Source organism: Somniosus microcephalus, chromosome 11, assembly GCF_052327205.1.
Source record: "Somniosus microcephalus isolate GS21.2 chromosome 11, FLI_Smic_1.0, whole genome shotgun sequence".
NCBI classification, from domain to species: Eukaryota; Metazoa; Chordata; class Chondrichthyes; order Squaliformes; family Somniosidae; genus Somniosus; species Somniosus microcephalus.
The window spans coordinates 56,875,334-56,886,506 of NC_140997.1; the positions used below are offsets into that span (position 1 = coordinate 56,875,334).

Sequence of the window (11,173 nt, forward strand, 5' to 3'; positions counted from 1 at the left end):
GCTTGGTGGTGAAACCCCGATCTCTCAGACATGGGGAGTGCTTGCATGGTGTGTCTATCTCTTTTTTGCTTGCTCACTGTCTCATGTGCCTGCTCTTTTAAATGTTTGCTCACTCATGCTTACTTTTGATTTCTGGTGTCCCAAAGCCGCCAATTAAAATTTTTCATCTTCGTGTTTAAATGCCTTCATGGCCTTGCCCCTCCCTAGCTCTGTAACCTGCTCCAGCCCTACAACCCCTCCCTAAGAACTCTTTTTTTAACTTGGACTTCCTGTGTATCCACAATTCCCTTTCATAGAATCATAGAATAGTACAGCACAGAAGGAGGCCATTCGGCCCATCGAGTCTGCGCCAGCTCTTTCGAAGAGCAATCCAGTTAGTCCCACTCCCTTGCTCTTTCCCCATATCTCTGCAGTTTTTTCTCCTGCAAGTATTTATCCAATTCCCTTTTTGAAGGCTACTGTTGAATCTGCCTCCACCACCCTATCAGGCAGCGCATTCCAAATCCTAACCACTCATTGTGTAAAAAAGTTTTTCCTCGTGTTGCCTTTGGTTCTATTGCCAATCACCTTAAATCTGTTCCCTCTTGTTAACAACCCTTCAGCCACTGGAAACAGTTTCTCTTTATTTACTCTATCTAAATCCTTCATGATTTTAAACACCTCTATCAAATCTCCTCTTAGCCTTTTCTGCTCCAAGGAGAACAACCCCAGCTTCCATACTCTATCCACGTAACTGTAATCCCTCATCCCTGGAACCATTTTAGTAAATTTCTTCTTTACTCTCTCCAAAGCCTTCATGTCCTTCCTAAAGTGTGGTGCCCAGAATTAGACACAATACTTCAGCTGGGGCTGAACTAGTGTTTTATATAGATTTAGCAAAACTTCCTGGCTTTTGTACTCTGTGCACAAGCACCCCCAGGACACTCTGTTCTTACAATTTTAAAAGGGGTGCATCATTTAGTGTGGTCTCTCCTCATTCTTCCTACCAAAATGTATCACCTCGCACTGCTCTGCGTTGAATTTCATCTGCCCTGTGTCCACCCATTCCACCAGCCTGTCTGTCGTCTTGAAGTCTATTACTATCTTCCTCGCTGTTTACTACACTTCCAAGTTTCGTGCTATCTACAGATTTTGAAATTGTGTCCTGTACCCACCACTGGAGGCTGTGCCTTCAGCCATCTAGGCAGCACAGTCTGGAATTCCCTTTTAAACCTCGCCGCCCATGCACCACCTTCTCCTAAAAACCAAACTTTTGGTCACCCCTCCTTGTTATCTCTCTTTGTCTTTGCATCCGTTTTTATCTGATTGCACCTCTGTGAAGCGCCTTGGGTCATTTTTCTTTGTCAAAGGTGCTAAATAAATGCAAGTTGTTTTTGTAACTGAGGAGCATATGAAATTGACTGTTCTCTGTGAAAACTGCATTCTATTCAATTATGTATTTTATGTTTTTAAAAAAAAAACAGTTTTTGGTTGAAGTTATGCCTCCTCGTGCTTTGCAGTCCCTCTTCTATAAAGAGGAGAGCACACAAGAGATTTCAGAAGCTGGTCGAAAGAGTAAGGTTCTCTATTATGATTCTCGGGTCAAACTGTTGTTTAACTAGTTATTGGGCAGTAACGGTACACTCTGGATCATAGTCCCACAAGGTCCGCTTATGGAACTGATCGGTGGCACTGAACCCTAGAGGAGAGAGTGCAAAATGCAAAAATTGATACATGGCTTCATTTTGACTGAACCGTAGACTTTAATATTAGTCTTTAGTTAAGGATGGTCAATTCTGTACATAGCGTTTTGGATTTTTGACTTCTCTTAACTAGTAATATCTCTAATCAAAAATAGAGTGCATTATTCAACTAGCTCCTCTTACATTTTAATGTTAGATATCGTTAACTTTGTGTATTATTTGCTAACTTATGTAGAATGTAATATGAATGTTTTGGGTGCAAAGAAACAATGGAAACATCAAAAAGTAAAAATATTTTCTGCTAAAATGTTTTGTTTTTGGAGACACATGATTCCTAGTGGAATCTTCAGCACATCTTTAATTTGTGCGCACCATGTTACTGCCAACCATTATCTGTTGTTGAACAACTGAATTACAATTGTTGATTTCACATGTGTGAAGTAATGCTTTGGGTGATGGCGTACCAATCACACATGGAATAGAGCTCTCCACTGACGCCAGCACATTGAGAGAAATTGGATACAATACAACAGTACCATTATGGATACCATTCAAAACATCTACTAAGTATTATTCATGAGAATCTTCTTTCTATAATTGGAATTTATTTGTCCACAGCCTTTTTAGTCCATCTGCTTTAAAAGGTGCAGGTTGAATCTCCCACTCCATTTTAGAGCCAGATGTGAGCTGGAGGCCGTGGTGTCCCTCTGGATGGGGTTGTAGGGGAAATTAAATGGAGATGAGTTTAACATGTTAAACTCATCTCAGTAGTTGGCCAGGAACGATGTTGGCCAAGGTTTGCCCTAGCAAATGCCTAGAGGAACCTAGAAACCTATCCGGAAGAAAACTTAACTGGTGGGTAAATTCCCATATTTAAAAACACTTATTTTTCTTTGTGAAAATCTTCAAATTGTTATATTTAATTATAGTTTTGCCTCTAATGTGAAACTTGTCTGCTGTATTGGTCCATTTGTGGGAAGTAACTCTGCCTTCTAGGTCTGTGGGAGGGCTAGTATTGCTCATATATACAATATGTGGTGCTAAAAATCACAGGGTGGTTGGTCTGAATATGGCAAATGTTCTCAAGCTTTTGATAGTTATCAATGTTACATATTTAACTTGATATTTTATTCTGGATTGGTATGATTTATCTACTAACCAAGTTAGCAGCTGGTAATATGAAAGAAAGAGAACTTGCATTTATATAGTGCTTTTCAGGATTTCCCATAGCAATTCACAACCAATGAAATACTTTTGAAGTGTAGTCACTGTTGTAATGTAGGAAAACATGGCAGCTAATTTGTGCAGAGCAAGGTCCCACAAACAGCAATGAAATGAATGACCACATAATCTGTTTTAGAAATGATAGTGAAATAAATGCTGGCCAGGACACCAGAAAAACTCCCCTGCACTTCTTTGAATAGTGGATCTTTTACATCCATCAGAGAGCGTAGATGGGGGCCTCAGTTTAATGTCTCATCCAAATATGGCTGACGCCACTGTTTGCAGCACCTTTCAGGCCAGGTCATATTTAAATATGATGTACCTTTGCTTAGTCTTCATTCTCAGCAAACTGCCCTTTCCCCTTCCTGCCATGTGCTACTGCACTGGGGTACTAAACCGTATAGATCAGAAGGTTCCAGGTCCAATCTCCGGTCTGTGCTGTGGTACAGTTGCTCTCGGTGCCTCGGGTGTTCGGCACTGAGATTAATTGTAGTAAAAGGTGAGGTGGGGGGGGGGGGGGAAATCGCTCCAGAAACCCATCTGGTTCCTAAGGAAGGATATACTTGCCATAGAGGGAGTGCAACGAAGGTTCACGAAATTGATTCCTGGGATGGTGGGACTGTCGTATGTGAAGAGATTGAGTAAACTAGGCCTGTATTCTCTTAAATTCAGAAGAATGAGAGGGGATCTCATTGAAGCATACAAAACTATTACAGGGCTTGATCGGATGGATGCTGGGAGAATGTTTCCCTTGGCTGGGGAGTCTAGAACCAGGGGCCACAGCCTCAAGATAAAGGGTAGGCCATTCAGGACTGAGCTGAGCAGAAATTTCTTCAGAGGGTGGCGAATCTTTGGAATTCTCTACCCCCAAAGGGCTGTGGAGGCTCAGTCATTGGGTATATTCAAAACAGAAGTCAATAGATTTCTGACTAGTAAGGGCATCAAGGGATATGGCGATAGGGCCGGTGAATGGAGTTGAGGCAGAAGATCGGCCTTGATCTCATTGAATAGCGGAGCAGGCTCGAAGGGCCGAATGGCCTACTCCTGCTCCTATTTCTTATGATCCCATTTGGAAAGTTTGTGTGTGTGTGTGTGCACTTTTGATGAAGATTGGATCAGTCTTTGTTGTGATGTCCTTCTCTGACAAATGGGCTGCAGACGCTCAATGTCTAAGTTCACATGAAATTGGCCACTTGGCTGAGGGAGAGGAAGGCAGCAGGTGCTTGTGCAATCATATCCCAGCAAGTCAGTGCATTCAGGAGAGAAAGGGAGGAAATTGTGGGGGCAGGTGTTATTGGAAGAAATCAAAGAAAGCTTGAAACAGAAAGTTAACAAAAATTCAAGATGCCTCAGCACCTTACATTAAAGTGTGATCAAATTGCACCAATTGGGAGACTAGGTACACAGTGGAAGCTTTATTTTTCCCCTATGCTGTCTTTCAGATGAATGCTGAAGGATAAGCTTCTACATGCCCTTGTGCTTGGAGTATCCCTCTTGTGAGTTGGGTGTGGTAAGGAAATAGAAAGCTTAAGTTGTAAGGTGCATGTAGGAGAATAGATCCCTAAGTTTGCATTTCAAGGTACTAATACACAGAGGAGTTCAGAAATTATACAACAAAATGTTACTGCATTGCTACGTGTTAGTTGTGATATTTACAGCTTGCAGAATAAATTTGAATGCAGCGAAGGATATAATTGTTAGATATAGTTGAAGGGGGAGAATTTGCAGGGTTATAGGGAAAGAGCAGGGGAGTGGGACTAATTGGATAGGTCTTTCAAAGAGCTGGCACAGGCATGATGGGCTGAACGGCCTCCTTCTGTGCTGTTTCATTCTATGATTCTATGTGGACCATTTTTTGTTGCATATACCACGTGACTCAAACTATTCGTTTCACTGTTTCGTACCAGTAAGTCTAGTGTTGTGTACGTTACACATAACAAGATATTGCAAGGAAGGGGACATTGTTCAGAGTTTGACCAGATGTAATAACTAGACAGACTGCATTTTAATATTGCAAAATGACAAAAGCGGAGAAGGCAAATATTTTAGATCTGAAGCTTCTGCAATGACAACCAAAGCAAATAAAATGTTCGGATGTATACATAGATGCATACAGTGCAAGTACAAGAATGATCCTGACATTGTAAAGCATTGTTAATATTGCACTTGGAAGTATTGTGATTTCATCACTGTACTTATGAAGAACTATAGGGAAGGGTTCATAGAGAGACAAATAGTCTGCAGTTAAACTGACTAGGGGGGGTGAATTGTAAGCTAACATCGTAGCTAACAATTGTAGACAGCAACATCGCCTGTCTCCGCCCCTGCCTCAGCTCATCTGCTGCTGAAACATACATCCATGCCTTCATTACCTCTAGACTTGACTATTCCAATGTTCTCCTGGCCAGCCTCCCATTTCCACCCTCCATAAACTTGAACTCATTCAAAACTCTGCTGCCTGTATCCTAACTTGCACCAAGTCCCGTTCACCTATCACCACTGTGCTCGCTGACCTACATTGGCTCCTGGCAATGCCTAGATTAAAAAAATCTCTGCGCTCCTCCAATTCTGGCCTTTTTGCGCATCCCCAACTTTAATTGCTCCACCATTGGCGGCCGTGCCTTGAGCTGCCTGGGCCCCAAGCCCTGGAATTCGCTCCCTAATCCCTGGAATTCCCTCCCTAAGCTTTCGCTACCCCATCTCCTTTAAGATGCTCCTTAAATCCTACCTCTTTGACCAAGCTTTTGGTCACCTGTCCTAATATCTCCTTATGTGGCTCAGTGTCAAATTTTGTTTGATAACGCTCCTGTGAAGTGCCTGGGGACTTTTTACTACATTAAAGGTGCTATATAAATACAAGTTGTTGTGATTGTTGTAGCTATGGTAACAGTTTTCTGCCTTGCCGGTAGTGACGATGATTACTTCTCTGACTTTGTTTCTCCAGAGTCAAAAATCTCATACTACAGCATTACAATTAGTGGACCTGAAGTGTCTGGCTGTGTGAAATATTCAACTTTCAAAAACAAAAAAAGAAAATATATGCTTCCCTAATTGACCCATGGGAATTGTATAAAAGAGAAGTTTGAAAGTCCGATCCTTTTTACACATACTAATTAATTTGTATTGAATATGGAAGTGCAGTTCGAGGGCCTCCTACTTTCACTGCAGCAATATAGTGTAAAATGTTACAATGAAAGCAGAAGTAAAACTAATTTTGTCAAGACAGCAGGATGTTTAATTGCAGCTATCTACTGCTGTTGTTATAAATGCTGTACTTCCTTTATATGAATGTGCTGTGACTATCTACTAACTCTCAGTTGGGGAATAGCTGCATTAGTTGCCATATAGTGAAGTTTTCTGGTTTTACCAATTCACAAAGTTCTAAATTAATTGAAGCATTCATTCACTTAACCTTTCATGTAAAGTGATGAGAGCAGAAATAATTTTGTTTATAGACTTGTCTATATCATATCGTAGTCCTGAAAAGTGAGGGACTGTAATTGTCTTATCCAAATGTGCATGGTTTATGAATTTGATTTGAAATTCCAAGTTGTCTTCTGTTTAATTTTGGATTAATAAAGTAGCTCCATACATACACAATATATATATTAATCTGTTACATCTTGGCCACTGTGCTGGAGCACCTTTTATTGGCCCAGAAATTCAGGTCGAGGGCTTCCCGCGGGTGTAAGCCCCCGACCTGCACTTACCTAGCGCGCCGGCCGTTGTGCTGTGGGCCCCCGTGGATTTCCGATCCGGGGCCTGCTCCAACTGCCGGCGCGCAGTGCTTGCGTATCCCAGGGGCGCAGTTAGTTCGATGTGTCCCGTGGGATCACGTGGGCCATGGAGAGCCAATTGAAGCAGGGAATGCTTCATTCATAACTTTGACAGGAAGGGCTGTCAAAACTTATAAATGCTATGGCCCCAAAACATCACTAAATCTTCAAATAAATTTTAAAAAAATAATTTTTTAATAAACTATAAATTACATGAAATAACTATTTTAAACAATTTAAATTTTTGAAAAAATAATTTTATTTTCTAATGGGGCTAAAAATAAACTTACCTTGCTTTAAAGTATTTAAAATAATAAACCTGTGGAAAAAATGTTTTAATTTTAATTAATTCACCACTTACCTTGTAAAAAGCAGGCCTAAATGTGTAACTTCTGGAGACTTACCCTCCCGGGAACACCTGCCAAAAAAAAAAAAAAAAAACGGAAGTTCGATGCGCACGCGCAGCCTCTCCCGCTCACGCGTTCAAACTCTGAACCCCTTCTTTCAGGGGAACGGAAGTGCAGGTTTCCCACGCATGCGCAGTGCATGCAGGAAACCGGCACTTCCATTGGGCCTACGGGTGAGTACCCTGTGCGTACTCACTGTGGAGACCTGAATTTCTGGGCCATTATTTTGTTTTGAAGTATATGTGAAGGTGTGATTATTCAGCCACAATCACAGAAATCACAGAAACCCCACAGTGCAGATAGAGGCCATTTCGGCCCATCGAGCCTGCACCGACGCATATCCCACCCGATCCCCGTAACCCCTACACCAACACATATCCCACCCTATCCACAATAAGATCTCTTTTTTTTTAATCCTAACTTTTGGAGCATCCTTTTGTTTCGTCTCTTATTGTGACTTTGAAATTTGAGCATTTAACAAAAATAGGTTACAAGGGGGGGAAAAAATACAAAATAAGCGGGTGCTATTTAGCACAAACTGGTGACCACAAAGTTGATCTTTGCCAGTTGGCTGGATTGTTGGGAGAGTGCTCTTGCATGCCTCTTGATGTCTCACTGGGAGTGTTGGTAGAGCCTGAGCAGCATATCTCTTGCCAGTTCTCTCTGCTGCACTTGATGCTTTACTTCAGGAGGAAAATTGGAGAGAGGAAAAGAGGAGCTTGCTCAAATCGAAAATAATGTGGTGTTGCCCATGAGTCAAACAGAAACTCTTGTTACTGTACTTATAGTTTCTTTAATTGACACCAGATTTGGAAAAATAAATACAATCAGGATGTACCAGTTAGGTGATAAACCACAAATTGAATTTGTTAAACGTAAGATGTAGACTGGATGAAAATCAATATAGGAAATCTCTCTTGATTTCCGAACTGCTAACTTATATTTCCTTCTCTGATACGAAAATAATGAGGCTTGATGCTTTTCGAACTCATGTTTTTCTGACTAGAGTTTTCAACACAAACTTGTATATGAGGATTAATTTGTTTCCATCAAGTAATCAGGTGCATCTCAGTGGTCCCTGAAGCACCGTACCCGAGATATACATCTTGTATTCTTTCAAGTTTAACCTGTGATACAGGAAATCAAAAAGTATTTTCCACAATTTCACACTTATCAAATTTAAGTGATGGTTTCCTGCCAGACACACTTTAATTTGCAGGTGTTACCAAGTCTTTGACCATGAATTGGCGGTTTTCAGGATTAAAGGACGTCTGTGTTAAGTGGTTTCTGCTTGCTTTGAAATCAAAATGTATTTGCATAAGAATAATGCCGTGCCTCCCGAGTGGGTATGAAAGGCTATGGGTGTCACCTGGTGACTACATATATTTCAGCTCAGCCACATGTTGTAACAAACAAAATTTAAAGTGACTAGCTCCATCTTGTAACAAAATACTAAAAATATTAGAGGCATATCATTAGGATCTACCTATCTGTCCAGTCTCCCCTTAAAGGTGTTGTCAATACGGTGGACATATTCTGGACAGAAGGAATAGTGCATCTTTTATTTTGTGGTCAGGCTAGTCAGACATTGTGGCGCTGAACTTGTCGATCTGGTTTAGTTTCGATCAGTTTGCCTTAGCTACCAGTGTTATGATTTGGGGGGGGAAGTAAAAATGTTTTTCACATCTGTCAGCCAGCAATCCGGTGTCCAGCCGGTAGCATCAATATGACTCTGGGCGCTGGTTTGAACGCACCACTGGTTCCGCCAGTGTTGGCAGTTGTTTGGAATGAAAACAGGTCAACAGCATTATGTAGATCAGATCTGACCCTTGAAACTGGTGTTGTACATCACGAGCTGGATCTGCCAAATTTTTAATCTTTTTCTAATTATGTTGTATTACTTGTTACAGCAATCTCTGAATTTTTATACAGTGTCACACTGCTCTCTTACATATGCTATCAGTATATGAGAAATTGTCATTTTCAGAAGATGGAAGACTGAACCTGACCACATTGTAGCAGTCGAGGTATTACTGACAAAATGTTTTCACCAAATGCTTTTATGATATGGAATTGACAAGTGTATCCCTTTTATCTTTTTTGTTACAATACTTTTATTTGGGAGAGGTTGGGAACAAAGTAGACTGCTGAGGTACTCGATGGTCAGCTCGTGTTTTCCAATTGTTGTGTTAAAGATGGAACTCGCGGGAGAGGGAATAACCTTGGAGCTTTCAATGCCACTAATCATTCAGTGGTGCATGAGACGGGAATCCTGAATGAAATGGATGTTGGGGAGATCATAACCTCGGCCCCTATTACATTTTCACTTTTTATCCACACCTTTGTTTTGGCCTTCCCCCCCCCCCCCCTTTTTTTTCTCTCTCCCACATGGCAGCTGTCTCCCATTCTGCCAGCGCATTTCGCACCTAATCTAGAGCTGTCTTTTGTCTCCACTAGTCCTATCACCATCTCGTCTCGTTTTGAATACCTCTTACTGTCTCTTCTCTTTTGTTCTCTCCCAGCCCGGCCTCTTCATCTATTTCATTCCCTGTGCCTCTTTAGCCTTGATAAAGGGTTTTGACCCGAAACGTTGACTCTAATTTCTCTCCACGGATGGTGCCTGGCCTGCTGAGTTTTTCCAGCATTTTCTGTTGTTATTTGGGAGCTATATTTGCGTTAGGTCTCCAGAGGAGTCAAATGGTGCATTCACACTACAACTGTAGTGCCAGTGGGGAGCGGTTTCTCTTTGTGCCATTGCTGCAGTTATAGCGTAAATGCAGATTGAAACTCGAGTCAAGGCCCAAACTGCCATTGGTGCAAAGTGGAGTGAAACTCCCTGGATGAGGTAGTCTCGCTCTGCTTCACTTCAGAGTTAGTTCAGGCCTTGAACTTCTATTTATACTACACAATTTTAGTCTTGGTGCAGAGCAGTTTCCGTATGAATGTACCGCCAAGAATGGGGAAAGGGAGAGTGAGTGAGCACCTTTTTGTTTGCTATACGGCAGCTCAAAAGAAGAGGTAATTTTGGACTATGTTCCGAGTCCCTAAACCTTGTTATGGTGCTGTTAAGGTGATTGTGTAAACTTTATGATTCAGTAGGTAAGGCAAATGAGACCTGCTAATACATGTGATATAATTACCAAAGTATATCTGTTTTCGAAAATACTTGGTTAATCATGTTGTAGCCTGTTCTGATCCATTTTGTATGTTCAGTCATGTTTCTGTATGTAGTTAATTGTGCCTTCTCACAGGTTCTATACTGTATCTTAATTATCAAATTGATCACAAAGGTATTTGTAAATTTCAATAGGAAGTTATCCTGATTGGGAATAAAATGTAGTTTTGGTTTTCCTCCCCGACACGCTGCGCCTTAACGACATCATGCACAGACATAGCATCAGTTTCTACATGATTGCTAATGACACCCAGCTCTCCCTCTTCACCACTTCCCTCAGTCCCTCCCCTGCCTCTGTTTTGTCAGGCTGCTTGTCCAACATCTAGTCTTGGATGAGTCGCGATTTGCTCCAGCTAAACATTAGTAAAACCAAAGTCTTCCGTCTGTGCCGCAAACTCCATACCATTGCCACTAATTCCATCCCCCTCCTCGGCCATTGCTCCAGGCTGAATCGGACCGTTTACAGCAGTGGTGTACTGTTTGACCCTGAGCCGAGCTCCATTACAAAGACCGCCCACGTGGCTCTGTCATCTTGACTTGATTATTCCAATGCTGTCCTGCCTGGCCTCCCATCCTCCGCTCTGTAAACTTCACTTCGTCCAAAACTCTGCTGCATGGATCTGATCCCGCATCAAATCCTGCGCACCCTTCACCCCTCACTGACCTAGATTGGCTTCCAGTCCTCTGCTGCCTCACATTTAAAACTCTTATTCTTGTGTTTAAATCTTTTCATGGCCTTTCCCTCCTCTATCTCTAAGCTCCTGCAGCCCGACATACTCCCTTGAACTCTCCATTCCTCTGATTGACTGTGGCCTCTTGCAAATCACCCCTCTCCCTTCGCCCCACCATTGGGAACCATGCCTTCAGCTGCCTGGGCCCCAAACTCTGAAATTCCTAAACTTCTCCAAC

The 11,173-nt window shown here is 41.9% G+C and overlaps 1 protein-coding gene across 5 annotated transcripts in view; it reads left to right on the forward strand.

Annotated features, from left to right (window-relative positions):
• The window catches only part of dcun1d3 (defective in cullin neddylation 1 domain containing 3), a 47,496-nt gene that overhangs the window by 6,990 nt on the left and 29,333 nt on the right, over window positions 1–11,173 (forward strand). Inside the window, exon 1 of one of the 5 annotated variants that reach the window (XM_086000746.1) lies at window positions 1,481–1,554. The exons of 3 other annotated variants lie outside the window; for them this stretch is intronic. The gene's annotated coding sequence lies outside the window, so the exon portion shown is untranslated. Of the gene's footprint in view, window positions 1–1,480; window positions 1,555–4,381; window positions 4,403–11,173 lie in introns of those variants that run through there. One more of the 5 variants, XM_086000748.1, reaches the window with a different exon arrangement.